General features: G+C 38.3%; 1 long non-coding RNA gene across 1 annotated transcript; it reads left to right on the top strand.

Moving 5' to 3' along the window:
• Nucleotides 1-424: 424 nt before the first annotated feature.
• Nucleotides 425-12,410, top strand: LOC307164186. The gene is made up of 5 exons (XR_013822234.1): nucleotides 425-834; nucleotides 5,754-6,059; nucleotides 6,477-6,533; nucleotides 7,949-8,071; nucleotides 11,309-12,410. It is a non-coding gene; the product is annotated as an uncharacterized lncRNA (long non-coding RNA).
• The last annotated feature ends 659 nt before the right edge of the window (nucleotides 12,411-13,069 follow it).

Raw genomic sequence — 13,069 nt, 5'->3', positions numbered from 1 at the left:
GAGTGCATGAAAAAGTGTGCGCGACTGTGTGTTTACACCTTTATTAGTGGTCATTATGCTATCTCATATCTTTCTAATTTGTGTGTTATTTGTCATTCCACGACAGCTTTTCTGAAACTGATCTGTTTTTTTTTCACTAATCTTCCACATGTCAAATGAATGCAAATAGCTGTCACCAGGAAAAACAGGCAATACAGTGTCTGATAGATGAGTTGTTGGAAAACAAGTTCCTCAAAACTATCTATGAATTGTTGTTAATTCCTCTTTATGTGTATGTATGTTCACATACATGCATGTTTAAATGCTAATAACACAATTAATCATACTGTTTAAGTGTGTTCAAAGTGTGACCTGTGATGTTTGGTTTCTGACAGTTGATGCTTGTTAGGCACAGGAAGTTAAGCATTTCCTTTAAGACCACACCATACATACAAATAATAGCTTACTCTCTCACCATGATCTGCGTTGTGTTATTGACCATAAGTTGCTTTATAATATTTAAAAATATTATTGACTTTCTTTTGCAATCTGCTTATAAGTGTATGCCTTCAGCTCAATGAAGCACATTAATTTTTTTTTAATTTTTTTTTATTGTGATAAGCAGTATGAGACCACCACGAATGCATCAAAGGCAGTGTATCCAGTAAAACCACCTCCACTTTGTAGCACTTTCTGCCATCAGGATGTTACAAAAGTAGAACACAGAGCAAGACAGCTTCAAGACAGCAAGTATTCGGCAATTTTAGCCTTGATGTCAGACATTTCTTTGGATTTCAGAGGGGATGAAAAATTATCAGAGCATCATCTTGTTTACTCTCTTGCAGCTTACTTTGGGTGAGAGTTATAACCTTATGTATTATTTTTAAGTTGGGTTATGGTTAAACATTAAATATTGTTTTATGACTGCCTGCCAATCTGTTTTATGAACCAATTGCTGAATGTAACTCATAGGGTTTTCTTAACATTAATCTTTATTCAGAACACAAAGTATTATTTTTACTATAATAGGATGCTGTTAAGTAGTACTAAATGTGATTTATTTTCCAAAGAATTAAACAATAATCAGTCTTTATTGGTGAAAGCAGGAAGGCAGACGAAGAAGATATAATATCCAATAGAAAGATTTTATTTCATTATTGAGCAACACACACATACACATAACTGTGATCGGACAGAGACTGAATGTGAGGGACCAACTTATATAGCAAACACAAATGAGGATGATTAATGGAACACAGCTGACACATGTTAACTAATGATGATGAGGAGCGAGAAAATTGAACAAAATGAACACATGCTGAACATGAAAACAAACTAAAAGTCCATGATAAAGAAACTAGGCTGAACATAATGTGACAGAAACATTCTTATTGTATCATTTTGCAGACATTATAGGAACATTACTTTTTAATGTTCTCTGAACGTTCTGAAACAAGTATATATATATATTTTGTTTAAATCCAAAAAAATATTCCATGAACTGTTAGCTGGGTTATGACTGCCTTTAAGATACCTTTAAGATGGAAATAAATATTGGGGTTTTAATTACTGACTTATTGGAGTGTGACACAGATGTCAAAACCAGGAGCATAACTTTGACAACATAACCTAAACATGACACAAAACCCAAAACCAAACGGGACATATTCCCCCCTCAAAAAAGGCGACTCCAGAATCCTTAGCTAAACACCCACCCAAAGCACAAAACAGGGTGGTGGATTGGACCAGGGGGAGGGATGGAGGGCCAGGCCCATGAAGAGGACGAGAGCCTGGACCATGGAGCAGTGGTGGACCTGGACTGTGGAACAATGGACGAGACCATAAACAATGAAGCAGTGGCGGATCCGGGTCGTGGGGCAGTGGACGAGACTATGGAGGATCAGGTGGCCATGGTAGATCCAGCAGCGATGGGGGCCACCAGGGTGGAGCTGGCGGAGGCAAAAACCACCACAGGAAAGTAGTAGGTCGCCATGGCGGATTTGGTTGTTCAGGAGGCCATGGCAGACCAGACACATGAACGACCCTTCATTACCGTGAATTGGAGCATAGAACTCTCTTGGACGGCCTCCGTGTCCGTGGCATGGAGCACAGAGAGGTCATGGACAGCCTCCATAACCTAAGTAGAGCCTTCTTGGCCGTGATGGCAAACAGAGAGTTTAGGAAAGAGGAGTCTTGGGAGTAGCTGTGTAGTGGTCACCGCTGCTTCTGAGGAAGTGTATGCAGCCCACAAACACAGCATAGCAGTGGCACTAAAGGAAGTACTGTGGACAGAGGGATGATCTCAGGAACAACTGGATTTGGACTTGGAACTTTGGACTTTACTTGATTGCCTCTCGAACTGACCTTAACTCTGGATCCATTATACTTGTGATTGGTCTCATTCACCCCAAGACTGGGAGGTTTGTGGTGAACCAAGCTCTACTGCCGTTGGAGTTTGGTATGTATCAAACATTAAGTATGGGACATACCAAGCCTCAATCAAAAAGCTAGCGCAGACGAAAGCTGACTGTGTTGTCGCCTCTCGTTAGCCGTGTCTCTGCCAAAAGGCTGCGCTTAACCACACCAAAATGACTAAAGGCGACTGTCAACTAGCATGTGTGTTCTGAGCCTGTGTGCAAGTAAATATCTGTCTATATCAGCAGATTTCAATAGTCTATTTTCGTCATTCAGAAAGGAAACCGTTAGGCCTGCAGATATACAAACCTTAAACAAAGCAGCACTTGCTTAGCATTTTGAATATCAATCAAGCTGATCACTGCCTTCATTCCAGTCGGCTCATGTTATTATGAAAATATTTGTGCATTGAATGCTCATGTAAGATGATGTAAAATTATGCCAGCCTTCTGTCTGTACCGTCTTGGCTTTGCTCGCTTTCATCATTTTCGCTTTTATTCTTGTGCACTGACTCATTCGCTAAGCTTAACAGCCAATCAGAGTACTCTCTCTCTCCCCATCGGCCCAACACCGATTCAACATGCTGAATCGGCCCAAAAAAACCTGACTGCGTAAAAAAAACTAAGCCGACCGACACTTAAGAATGATATTGCCCAACTGTTGGCTTGGTGTGTCCTGGCCTTTATGATTGTCTTTGGTTCACTGCAGTTCCTTTTCAAAAGCTACTCTCAATGCTTCGATGATTTAAGCACAATGGGAAAACATCTTTGTTTGACCGGTTGTGAACATTGGCAAACACGCCAAGAATTTGCTTAAATAACCTCTGATGATGACGGTATTCCATCCCCGGCCCGAGCTTTAAACCTTCATGTTTGGCCCCTGAGGGGGACCAGTTTAGAGATGCTGGACTTCCAGCGGATGTAATAGAGACTATTCTGAGTGCTAGGACTCCCTCCACTAGACGAATGTACGCACTTAAGTAGCTCGTCTTTGAAAGGTAGTGTATTATACATCATGCAGACCCAGTTCACTGCCAGATTAAGTGCTGAAGTTTCTGCAGGAAAAGTTGTCAGCATGCATATGTCCTGCTACTCTCAGAGTGTTTGTGGCTGCCATTTCGGCTTGCCATGCTTTGATTGATGGGGTTTCAGTGGGGAAACACCCTCTGATCGCCTGCTTCATTCGTGGAGCTAGGCGACTGAGACGACCCGTCAGAGTGAAAGTTTCCTCATGGGACTTAGCTGTGGTCCTTAAAGGGGTCATGAACTGGATTGTTTTATTATTTTATAATGTTGCCTGGGGTGCCCTTATAATGTTAGTATGATTTTTACATCAAAAATTGTCATAATTTATAAATAAAAGCCATTTTTCCAAGCCTGATTTCAGCTTCAGATTTGAACGCTCCGTTTTAATGGGCGTGTCTGCTGTGAGACTGCAGTGCAAACGCCCACTGCTGTGATTGGCTGACATGCTTGCATATGAAATAGCTAGTATTACATGAACTCTCTCGAAAACTTTTACTACGTTTTTACTATTACAGCTATCGAGATTAACAAATCGTGAAAAGTATCGTTTAAAGCATTATATTTAAATCTATTCCATCACATGAAAGGTTGCAGCATGATGAGCACTGAGCAGATGACAGACAGTCTGTTGATCGCGTGAATAAAGATCTTATCATTGCAACGCAATTTTTGCACTCTCACAAAAGCTTACACCAAATCACAATGCAAACACGATGTGAATACACAGTAAGAGCTTCGTTGTGTAGTGTAACAGTGTCATTATTTCATCACGAGTTTGGTAAGTGTCCAGATAAGCTCTCGCGGCTCGCGCTGTGCTGTTTGATTGACAGCTTGGGCGAATGGAAAGGGATCGTTCTTTGATCGCTTTCTGTATATAATTTAATAACAGTTTAAAAAAGATTATTTTCATAATACTACGAGAAATTATGTGAAGTTGATCGTTTAGTCACTGATGCATAAACAGTATTGAACGATTTTAAGAGAAATATCTGAACTTGAATTATTACACATCAGAAATCACTGATCGCAGATCAGGCATTAGAGTACACATGGTTACTTACATGTTGCTGGCAGATCCGTCGGGAAATTGTGATTGACTGATTTAATAAAGTTTAACCATGCTGGAATCTGAAGGAAGCTTATGCAGACATGTCGTCTTCCACAAACAGGCGCTGTACAATATTTAGTAAACCGCATGTTTATTGCTTGGAAGTAGCTCGATCCGGTTTAGCAATCATCATGTCGTCCTATGTTATTTAGCATGTTTGGGCGAATCGGTGGGCGGGGCTAAACAGGCCGTGTTGAAGTAGGCGTTGATCTTCTTTTGTGGAGGCGGTGTTTTATCCTCTTTGACGTCATTGTTCCCCACTTTGAAAAACGAGTCGTTTGCTGAGCCTGATGTCTATAAAAGCTTTTATTGGACTAACAAGGTAGTTTTCAGTTCTGAAACTTACAGGATATTATTATAGTATGATGATCTCTTATATGTCAAAAGCTCAAGGAAAATTTGATTTCTCAGTTCATCACCCCTTTAAGGGGCTAGTTGACAACACCTTTGAACCACTAGAGTCAGTGCCGGTCAAGCTTCTGACTCTAAAAATGGTTTTCTTTATGGCTATATCATCACTAAAGAGAATTGGGGATTTGCAGGCTCTGTCGGTTTCGCCATCCTGCTTAGACTTTACCTCTGGACTGGTCAAGTGCTGCATTGCCTTTTTAAAAGACTTCTAAACTCAGACACTGTGGACACTGTTTTGATAGATGACAGCAATTTGTTCCATAACCTGGGGTCAGCTCCTGCAAAGGCTCTGTCATCCCTGCATTGAGGTGTTCACAGCATCTTGTTACCGATTTTTCAGGGAACAGGGTTACAGTCTAGTAACCTGAGACGTTTTAAGGAGAAAATACTCAGAAATTGTTTTCACTGATTAATTTGCACATGGTTTGTCTTAAAGCATAACACCACCACATAGACATAAACTACATTAAAATCTTGATTTTCACAACAGGGGGTCTTTAACAATTTTCAGTCTTGCAAGCATCCACTGGATTTGTCCCATAGTTTTAAGTTTCCACAGATGTTTCCATCCACGCTCATTAACTAACTGCTACATGTTGTCTCATTGACTCCTAACATGTACCGGTGCAAAAGCTTTTTAAACTCTATACTGAAGCAAACCATCTCCAATCATTTCAACATGTTGGTCATTGTTAAATGTTTTAATAAAGATATATGTAGGAATGTTGTTCTAAAATGAATGACTTGACTGCAATATGTGCCATTAACATGCCTGCTTTAATTGATTAATATCTTGATTATCTCTCTTGTAAAAGCTATACACACATCCATACGGAAGGGACAGACTGCAATATTTCATTTCCATGAATTTTCATTGGGGACCATTCATTCGATCGAATGGAAATACCACACAATCAACCAAACCATTCTGCTGGCCAGGATCAAACTAAATGAAAAGAGTTCAAAAATGTCCAGCAAGAGGACTGGGATGCAAATAATGGAGAATGGTACACTTCATATTGAAGATATTAAAGATGAAGACTCTGGGAACTACTCTTGCACCATCATTTTCCATGATCAAAGGATGGAGACAGAGCAGATTTTTCTTCAAGTACTTAATGGTACCGTTCTATATCTTATAAATTACTTAAGGTCATTTCTCAAGATAATCAGACAATAGGATGATAGAGTAATTATCTTTGGCAGAAGCTATAGTCAATAACAATATCATCAATGCATTCTGTAAGCAAAAGTAAAATGTAAAAGTCTCCTCTTTCTGACACACCCATTTCAGGTCCTAGAGTTTCTTCTAATGAACTGATGAGTTGAATTAGGTGTGTTTGATTAGGGAGACAAAGAAAACGTGCAGTGTTGGGGGTCCTTCAGGATCAGGGTTGGGAAACACTGCCTTACAGAATGTTCACATTAAATTGTAAACAGGGTTGGGAAATTTAGGTGCAGGGTTGGGAAACACTGCTGTAAGGATTACAACTGCTGTGTATTCTTTGGTAATGATCATTTGTTTTTTTCTGCTTAAGACTTGAAGACTGAACAACCAAACAGCACACTCTACACCACAACATTGAAACCATCAGGTACCTTTTCATTCACTTAATTGAATGTGAACATTAGATTAAAGGCACATTCTACTCCTCATATAACAAAGAACATGTTGATTTAGCCTTTTAAAATGATGCTGGGCATTGTGCAAGATGCAAAGCAATATGTCACTTCCCCACGAAGAAAAAGTATAGTTAAACATTTTAAAGAGGTCATATTAATAATTCATTCATTCATTCATCCCAAGGCCTGAATAACACTGTGACATTATTTTAAAATAAGGAACAGCATGAGGTTATGTTTAGGAAATATCTTTCATATTCCCACCCCTTTACCTCACATTAACTATGCAAGTCATGTTTCTGATCACCTAATAATAGGCAGCGTTGTTGTGACACTTTTTTATTACTTTACACACACACACACACACACACACACACACACACACACAAAAAAACATTTATAAAATGACAATATAACATGGCCTTAAAGGGGGGGTGAAATGCTCATTTTCACTCAATCTCCTGTTAATCTTGAGTACCTATAGAGTAATATTGCATCCTTCATATCTCCAAAAAGTATTTTGTTTTATTAAATTTTTAACATAAAGATAGGCTGTACCGAGTCTTTCCGGAAAAAAACGAGCGGCTGGGGGCGGGCCGTGTGGGCGAAGCTTAGCTGTGCTAACGCGCCAAGCTAGTGACAACACACAGAGACATTTGTTCAACAAACAGTTTTACTCACCGTCCGGTTCCAACGCACGGCCGCGAATTTTTATCATTGTGACTGCTCGATCCTTAAGCATTAGACGATCTGCAAATCCGTCGATATGGGCTTTGTTTATAAAACAATCATCGTCGAAATGCAGGGAACAACAGTCTTTACACAACTCCGTTTATGCTCAGGAAAACAAACTCCATCCACGGGTTCCTTAACGCTGGGTTCTTTGGGAATCTGTGCAGGGTTGTCTTGCCCTGGCAACCAAAAACACACTTCTTTGGTGACATTGACTTCCCAAAAGCCGGGCAGGGCGCTTTGATGGCGAACTGCTTTCACTCTCTTGCTCTGGTCTACGAGTGCGCGCGGCCGCGATCTTACCGGAGAAGTGCCCTTAGGACCCATATAAGGAAATTCCGCCCTATCTTACGTAAGACAGAGCCATACTCGAAAAAAACTTTCCGAAACTTGTGACAAACCGGAAGGAGTATTTTTGGAACAAAAATACTCCTTCAAACGTACAACTTAGTTTTTGAAACTTTGTCCATGTTTAGCATGGGAATCCAACTCTTTACCAGTGTAAAAAACTCAGTATGCATGAAATAGCATTTCACCCCCCCTTTAAGCAACAGAGTAGCAAAAATACAAAATCCACTTGACTACAATGTACTGGAAAATGCTACATATATACATACATAAAACAGATCTTGTTTTCTTTCTTTTCCTTTCGCAGTAGAAACCCACGTTCCTGGCACAGCATTGATCGCAATAACTGTGTGCTTGGCACTTGCAATCCTCTTAATTGTAGTCGCTATTTTCATCTTTAAATGTAGAAAAAAGTGTTGCTGCACTTCAGGTTAGTGTTATTGTATTTTTATTATTTCTCTCTTATATATTAATCATATGACTACTTCAAAAATGCATCACTTACTCACCCTCATGTTATATGAACCCTATATATCTTTCTTTCCTCTTTCATAATTAATGTCAATGTGAACTAGTGTGGTAATGCAAAACTTCATAAAAGTACTATACAGAAACTTGGTTAATATGACTCATTCAATAGCTATATTCATTTTATGTAATTAAATATAACACGTTTTGTAATTTTGTTATGATAGAAATTGGGTGTCTGAACTATAATCTGTCCAGTGACATACCTAAAGGATTATTAGGAACACCTGTTCAATTTCTCATTAATGCAATTATCTAATCAACCAATCACATGGCAGTTGCTTCAATGCATTTAGGGGTGTGGTCCTGGTCAAGACAATCTCCTGAACTCCAAACTGAATGTCAGAATGGGAAAGAAAGGTGATTTAAGCAATTTTGAGCGTGGCATGGTTGTTGGTGCCAGACGGGCCGGTCTGAGTATTTCACAATCTGCTCAGTTACTGGGATTTTCACGCATAACCATTTCTAGGGTTTACAAAGAATGGTGTGAAAAGGGAAAAACATCCAGTATGCGGCTGTCCTGTGGGCGAAAATGCCTTGTTGATGCTAGAGGTCAGAGGAGAATGGGCCGACTGATTCAAGCTGATAGAAGAGCAACTTTGACTGAAATAACCACTCGTTACAACCGAGGTATGCAGCAAAGCATTTGTGAAGCCACAACACGCACAACCTTGAGGCGGATGGGCTACAACAGCAGAAGACCCCACCGGGTACCACTCATATCCACTACAAATAGGAAAAAGAGGCTACAATTTGCACGAGCTCACCAAAATTGGACAGTTGAAGACTGGAAAAATGTTGCCTGGTCTGATGAGTCTCGATTTCTGTTGAGACATTCAGATGGTAGAGTCAGAATTTGGCGTAAACAGAATGAGAACATGGATCCATCATGCCTTGTTACCACTGTGCAGGCTGGTGGTGGTGGTGTAATGGTGTGGGGGATGTTTTCTTGGCACACTTTAGGCCCCTTAGTGTCAATTGGGCATCGTTTAAATGCCACGGCCTACCTGAGCATTGTTTCTGACCATGTCCATCCCTTTATGACCACCATGTACCCATCCTCTGATGGCTACTTCCAGCAGGATAATGCACCATGTCACAAAGCTCGAATCATTTCAAATTGGTTTCTTGAACATGACAATGAGTTCACTGTACTAAAATGGCCCCCACAGTCACCAGATCTCAACCCAATAGAGCATCTTTGGGATGTGGTGGAACGGGAGCTTCGTGCCCTGGATGTGCATCCCACAAATCTCCATCAACTGCAAGATGCTATCCTATCAATATGGGCCAACATTTCTAAAGAATGCTTTCAGCACCTTGTTGAATCAATGCCACGTAGAATTAAGGCAGTTCTGAAGGCGAAAGGGGGTCAAACACAGTATTAGTATGGTGTTCCTAATAATCCTTTAGGTGAGTGTATGAGGTCAGCAAAAATATGCAGGATGCTCAGATTCATTGAAAATTGAGTGGGAAACTTCTATCAAAACCCACTCAACAACTCTATCAAAATTTGTTGGTGTAGTTACTGCGTTGCCTTTACACAGTAAATTCCCCAGTGTTAAATCAACACTGCTCAGAGCACATATGGTCCCACTCTACATGGTGTTAAAGTAACACTGAAGCAGTGTTAAAGTTAATGAGACAATTAAGTGATCAATTGAGTGATTGAGCATTATTGAAGACACCTGATGTTAACAAGCAGAATCACTGAAGGAGAAAATCTCAAATTGTAAGCCACCGTAATGGTGATGGGTGTTTGCTTTAGTTGGGCTCTTGACCATTATATGATAACTTTAATTTTTGTTTGGCTGCTGTATCTGACTTACAACTGCCAGATGAACAAAGAAAAAAAGTGATCTGATGGTGTTGGTTATGTTATGACAATCATCATTTGAACTTAGTTTTTTGATTTATGTTGTTGATTACAGCATAACTGTGATTCTGCATAAATATCCAGAATTTTAGATATAATATAAAGGATTTCTTAAAAGTTTTTTTTTTTTTTTTTTTTTTTTTTTTATCTTTCTTTTAGGCACACACAGATGTCAAGATTCAGTCTATGCATCTCAACAATGGTAACGAGCAGAATATTCAATTAGGAAAAGTAAATTACATAGACAATTCAGATTATAATTTATTCATACCGCAATGCATGATGGGAGCCATTAATGAGTTGTGATTGGAGGCAGCCACTGCAACATGCTTTATTATTGTCACCATTGTTGAGATTCACAGGCTGATTATTGATGTCTGTGTTTCTAAATAAATTCATTTGAATGTCTTTTGATCAGAACAATGTTTATTAAATATTTTGGAATATGTGAAAAATACTGATAATCATATTCTGTAGAATCACAAAGCTGCTGCTAATAAGTTACACCAAACTATCTCAATAAGTTTCGTTTTTCAGATCACAGCATGATTATGTCAAAACATAACCAATACTATCAGATCACACTTTTTCTTTGTTCATTTTATTGCTATAAATCAATAACAGCAGACAAACAAAGTCTAAAGTTAATAATATACAGTAAGGGTCAAGAGCCCAACTAAAGCAAACACCCATCACCATAACGGTAACTTACAATTTGAGATTTTCTCCTTCAGTGATTCTGCTTGTTAACATCAGGTGTCTTCAATAATGCTCAATCATCACTCAATTAATCACTTAATTATCTCATTAATTTTAACACTGCTTCATTGTTACTTTAACACCATGTAGAGTGGGACCATATGTGCTCGGAGTAGTGTTGATTTAACACTGGGGAATTTACTGTGTAGGTGTCACATATGAGTGTAATAAAGCGCATGAAGGAGTGGAGAAAGAAAAACAGTCTTTAATAAATTTAACACAGAAAACCACATTGACAATACTGAACAAAGAACTGAACAAAGCACAGGGGTTAAATACATGTGATTAAGGATAAAACAGAACAGGTGTGGGAACGAATTTACAACCAGGGAAACAAACTAGAGAACTAAAGCAGGCAAAAAAGGAACAGAACACAGTGAAACAAAAACAAAACTGAACATACAGTACATGTGACAGGACAGTATTTATTTAAAAATGCATAATCAAAGTAATCATTTGAAATGCTACTACCTAATCAGATTTTGCTTTTACTCTGTTTTGCAGAAGAGCCCATCTACGCAAATAAGACAGCTTAAATTTCAAGGAAATAAAAGGTCACAGGTGGGCAGAAGGATGTCAGATGACAAAAACAGATAAAGGCCCCCTAATTTGTTGATTCATTTCTGCAGGCCAAAACGGAAGTTAACACCACCCTGGTTCCCTCAACAAAAACCAAACTTTTTTTAGTTTATGGTTAAGTGATTATTATTTTATTAATTTTTTTCTGTTGCTGTTCATATGTGTTAAGTGTATATGTTGTACATTTTTGATAGTTCACCGCTGAAATCTGTGCTTACCACTGACAGTGAAATTGTTGTGTAAAATGTCAGAACACATTTTGTATTTGTATTTGTGGTATCTATTAGCAACATAACAATTTGTATTATTATTTTACTGTTCTGTGGGTCCCACTTTATATTAAGTGCATTTAACTATTATGTACTTACCACTAAATTAAAAAAAAAAAATCTACAATGCTACTGTGTACTTAATTGTTTTTCACATTGTACTTATTTTTGAAAAAAATCTGCATATAAATACATCTGTAATTAATTTCTGTAATTACATCTATAATTACCCTTCCCTTACCCACCCTTAAACATATACCCATACCACTAAACCTGTCCCTAACCTTACCCGTATCCTACATCAATAGCAGCACAAGTGTTTTGCAACAGAAAATGAATTCAATCAAACAATTGTTCCTATTTGTCTAAATGTAAGTACATAGTTAAAGACATATATCTTGTGACCGTTCTGTGTGGTGCTGCAAGCAGTGTGTGTTTGTGTATTTGATTTTTCTTTTTTTTTTTCTTCTTTTTTTATTCCAGTTGATTCAATGCAAATACTTCGAATGCTGAAAGTTTTCTTTGAAAACTTGCACACTTGATATTAAGGTTTTCATTGTACAACTGTATCATTGTACAACTGTTTGCAAGAGCAAATGGCTTGTTTGTCAAACTGAAAAGTCTCTAAATCTCTAAACAGTGGTTCTGTGGTGATAGCAGTGGTTAACTGACCTCTTTATAGAGAAAATGCTGCAGTTGTGCGCTTTATTAAATGTGTGCAGATTATGTTGCACATTTAACCAACAAACTAAACAATGAATAAAACTAACAAAGTGACTAATGACTAGTTGAGGACTTTCAAAGAAATTTGAATACTGTATGGCCAATGTGATAGATAAGGCCAACAAGTTTGTGACATCTGTGGTGTGTTGTGGTCAAGGCTGCTATGCAGAAATTGGTGCACAAGCTTTTTTGTTGTCATCTCAGTTACTGTAAACATTGATTTTTTTTTTTTTTTTTTTTTTTTTTTTACTGTGGTGTTTTATTATTAAAGAAATCACACTTAAGTGTGTCAATACGGAAAGCATTTGATGGCTAACAAAAATACCACTACTGTATTTGTTCATTTGTACTGTTGTATTTTGGTGATTGAGCAGTTTTTATAATAAGAACCTTAACAGTGGTGTGGAATCCTACTTGAGACAGGCCAAGGCAAACAGATCATGCAAAATAAAACAGAAATCTCTGGACAAAAAAAAAAAACTGACCCCATTTGTAGATTATTTTCTTTTCAATTCAGATTTGAGTAAAATTGTCAGTCCCATTTTGAACACTAGAGGTCAGACTGAGAACAGTCCTGTTAGGTCTCTTTACAGTTTCAATTTAAGTTTCAATTTGTATCAAATTAGGATTATATCCCCTGGTTTCAAAGACAAGGCTTAAACCTAGTCCAAGATTAAATGCATTACTATGCTGT

The sequence above is a fragment of the Squalius cephalus genome (genome assembly GCF_949319135.1).
Source record: "Squalius cephalus genome assembly, chromosome: 9".
NCBI classification, from domain to species: domain Eukaryota; kingdom Metazoa; phylum Chordata; class Actinopteri; order Cypriniformes; family Leuciscidae; genus Squalius; species Squalius cephalus.
The sequence above is the reverse complement of the archived record's forward strand: the minus strand, read 5'-3'. Positions and strand labels throughout refer to the sequence as shown.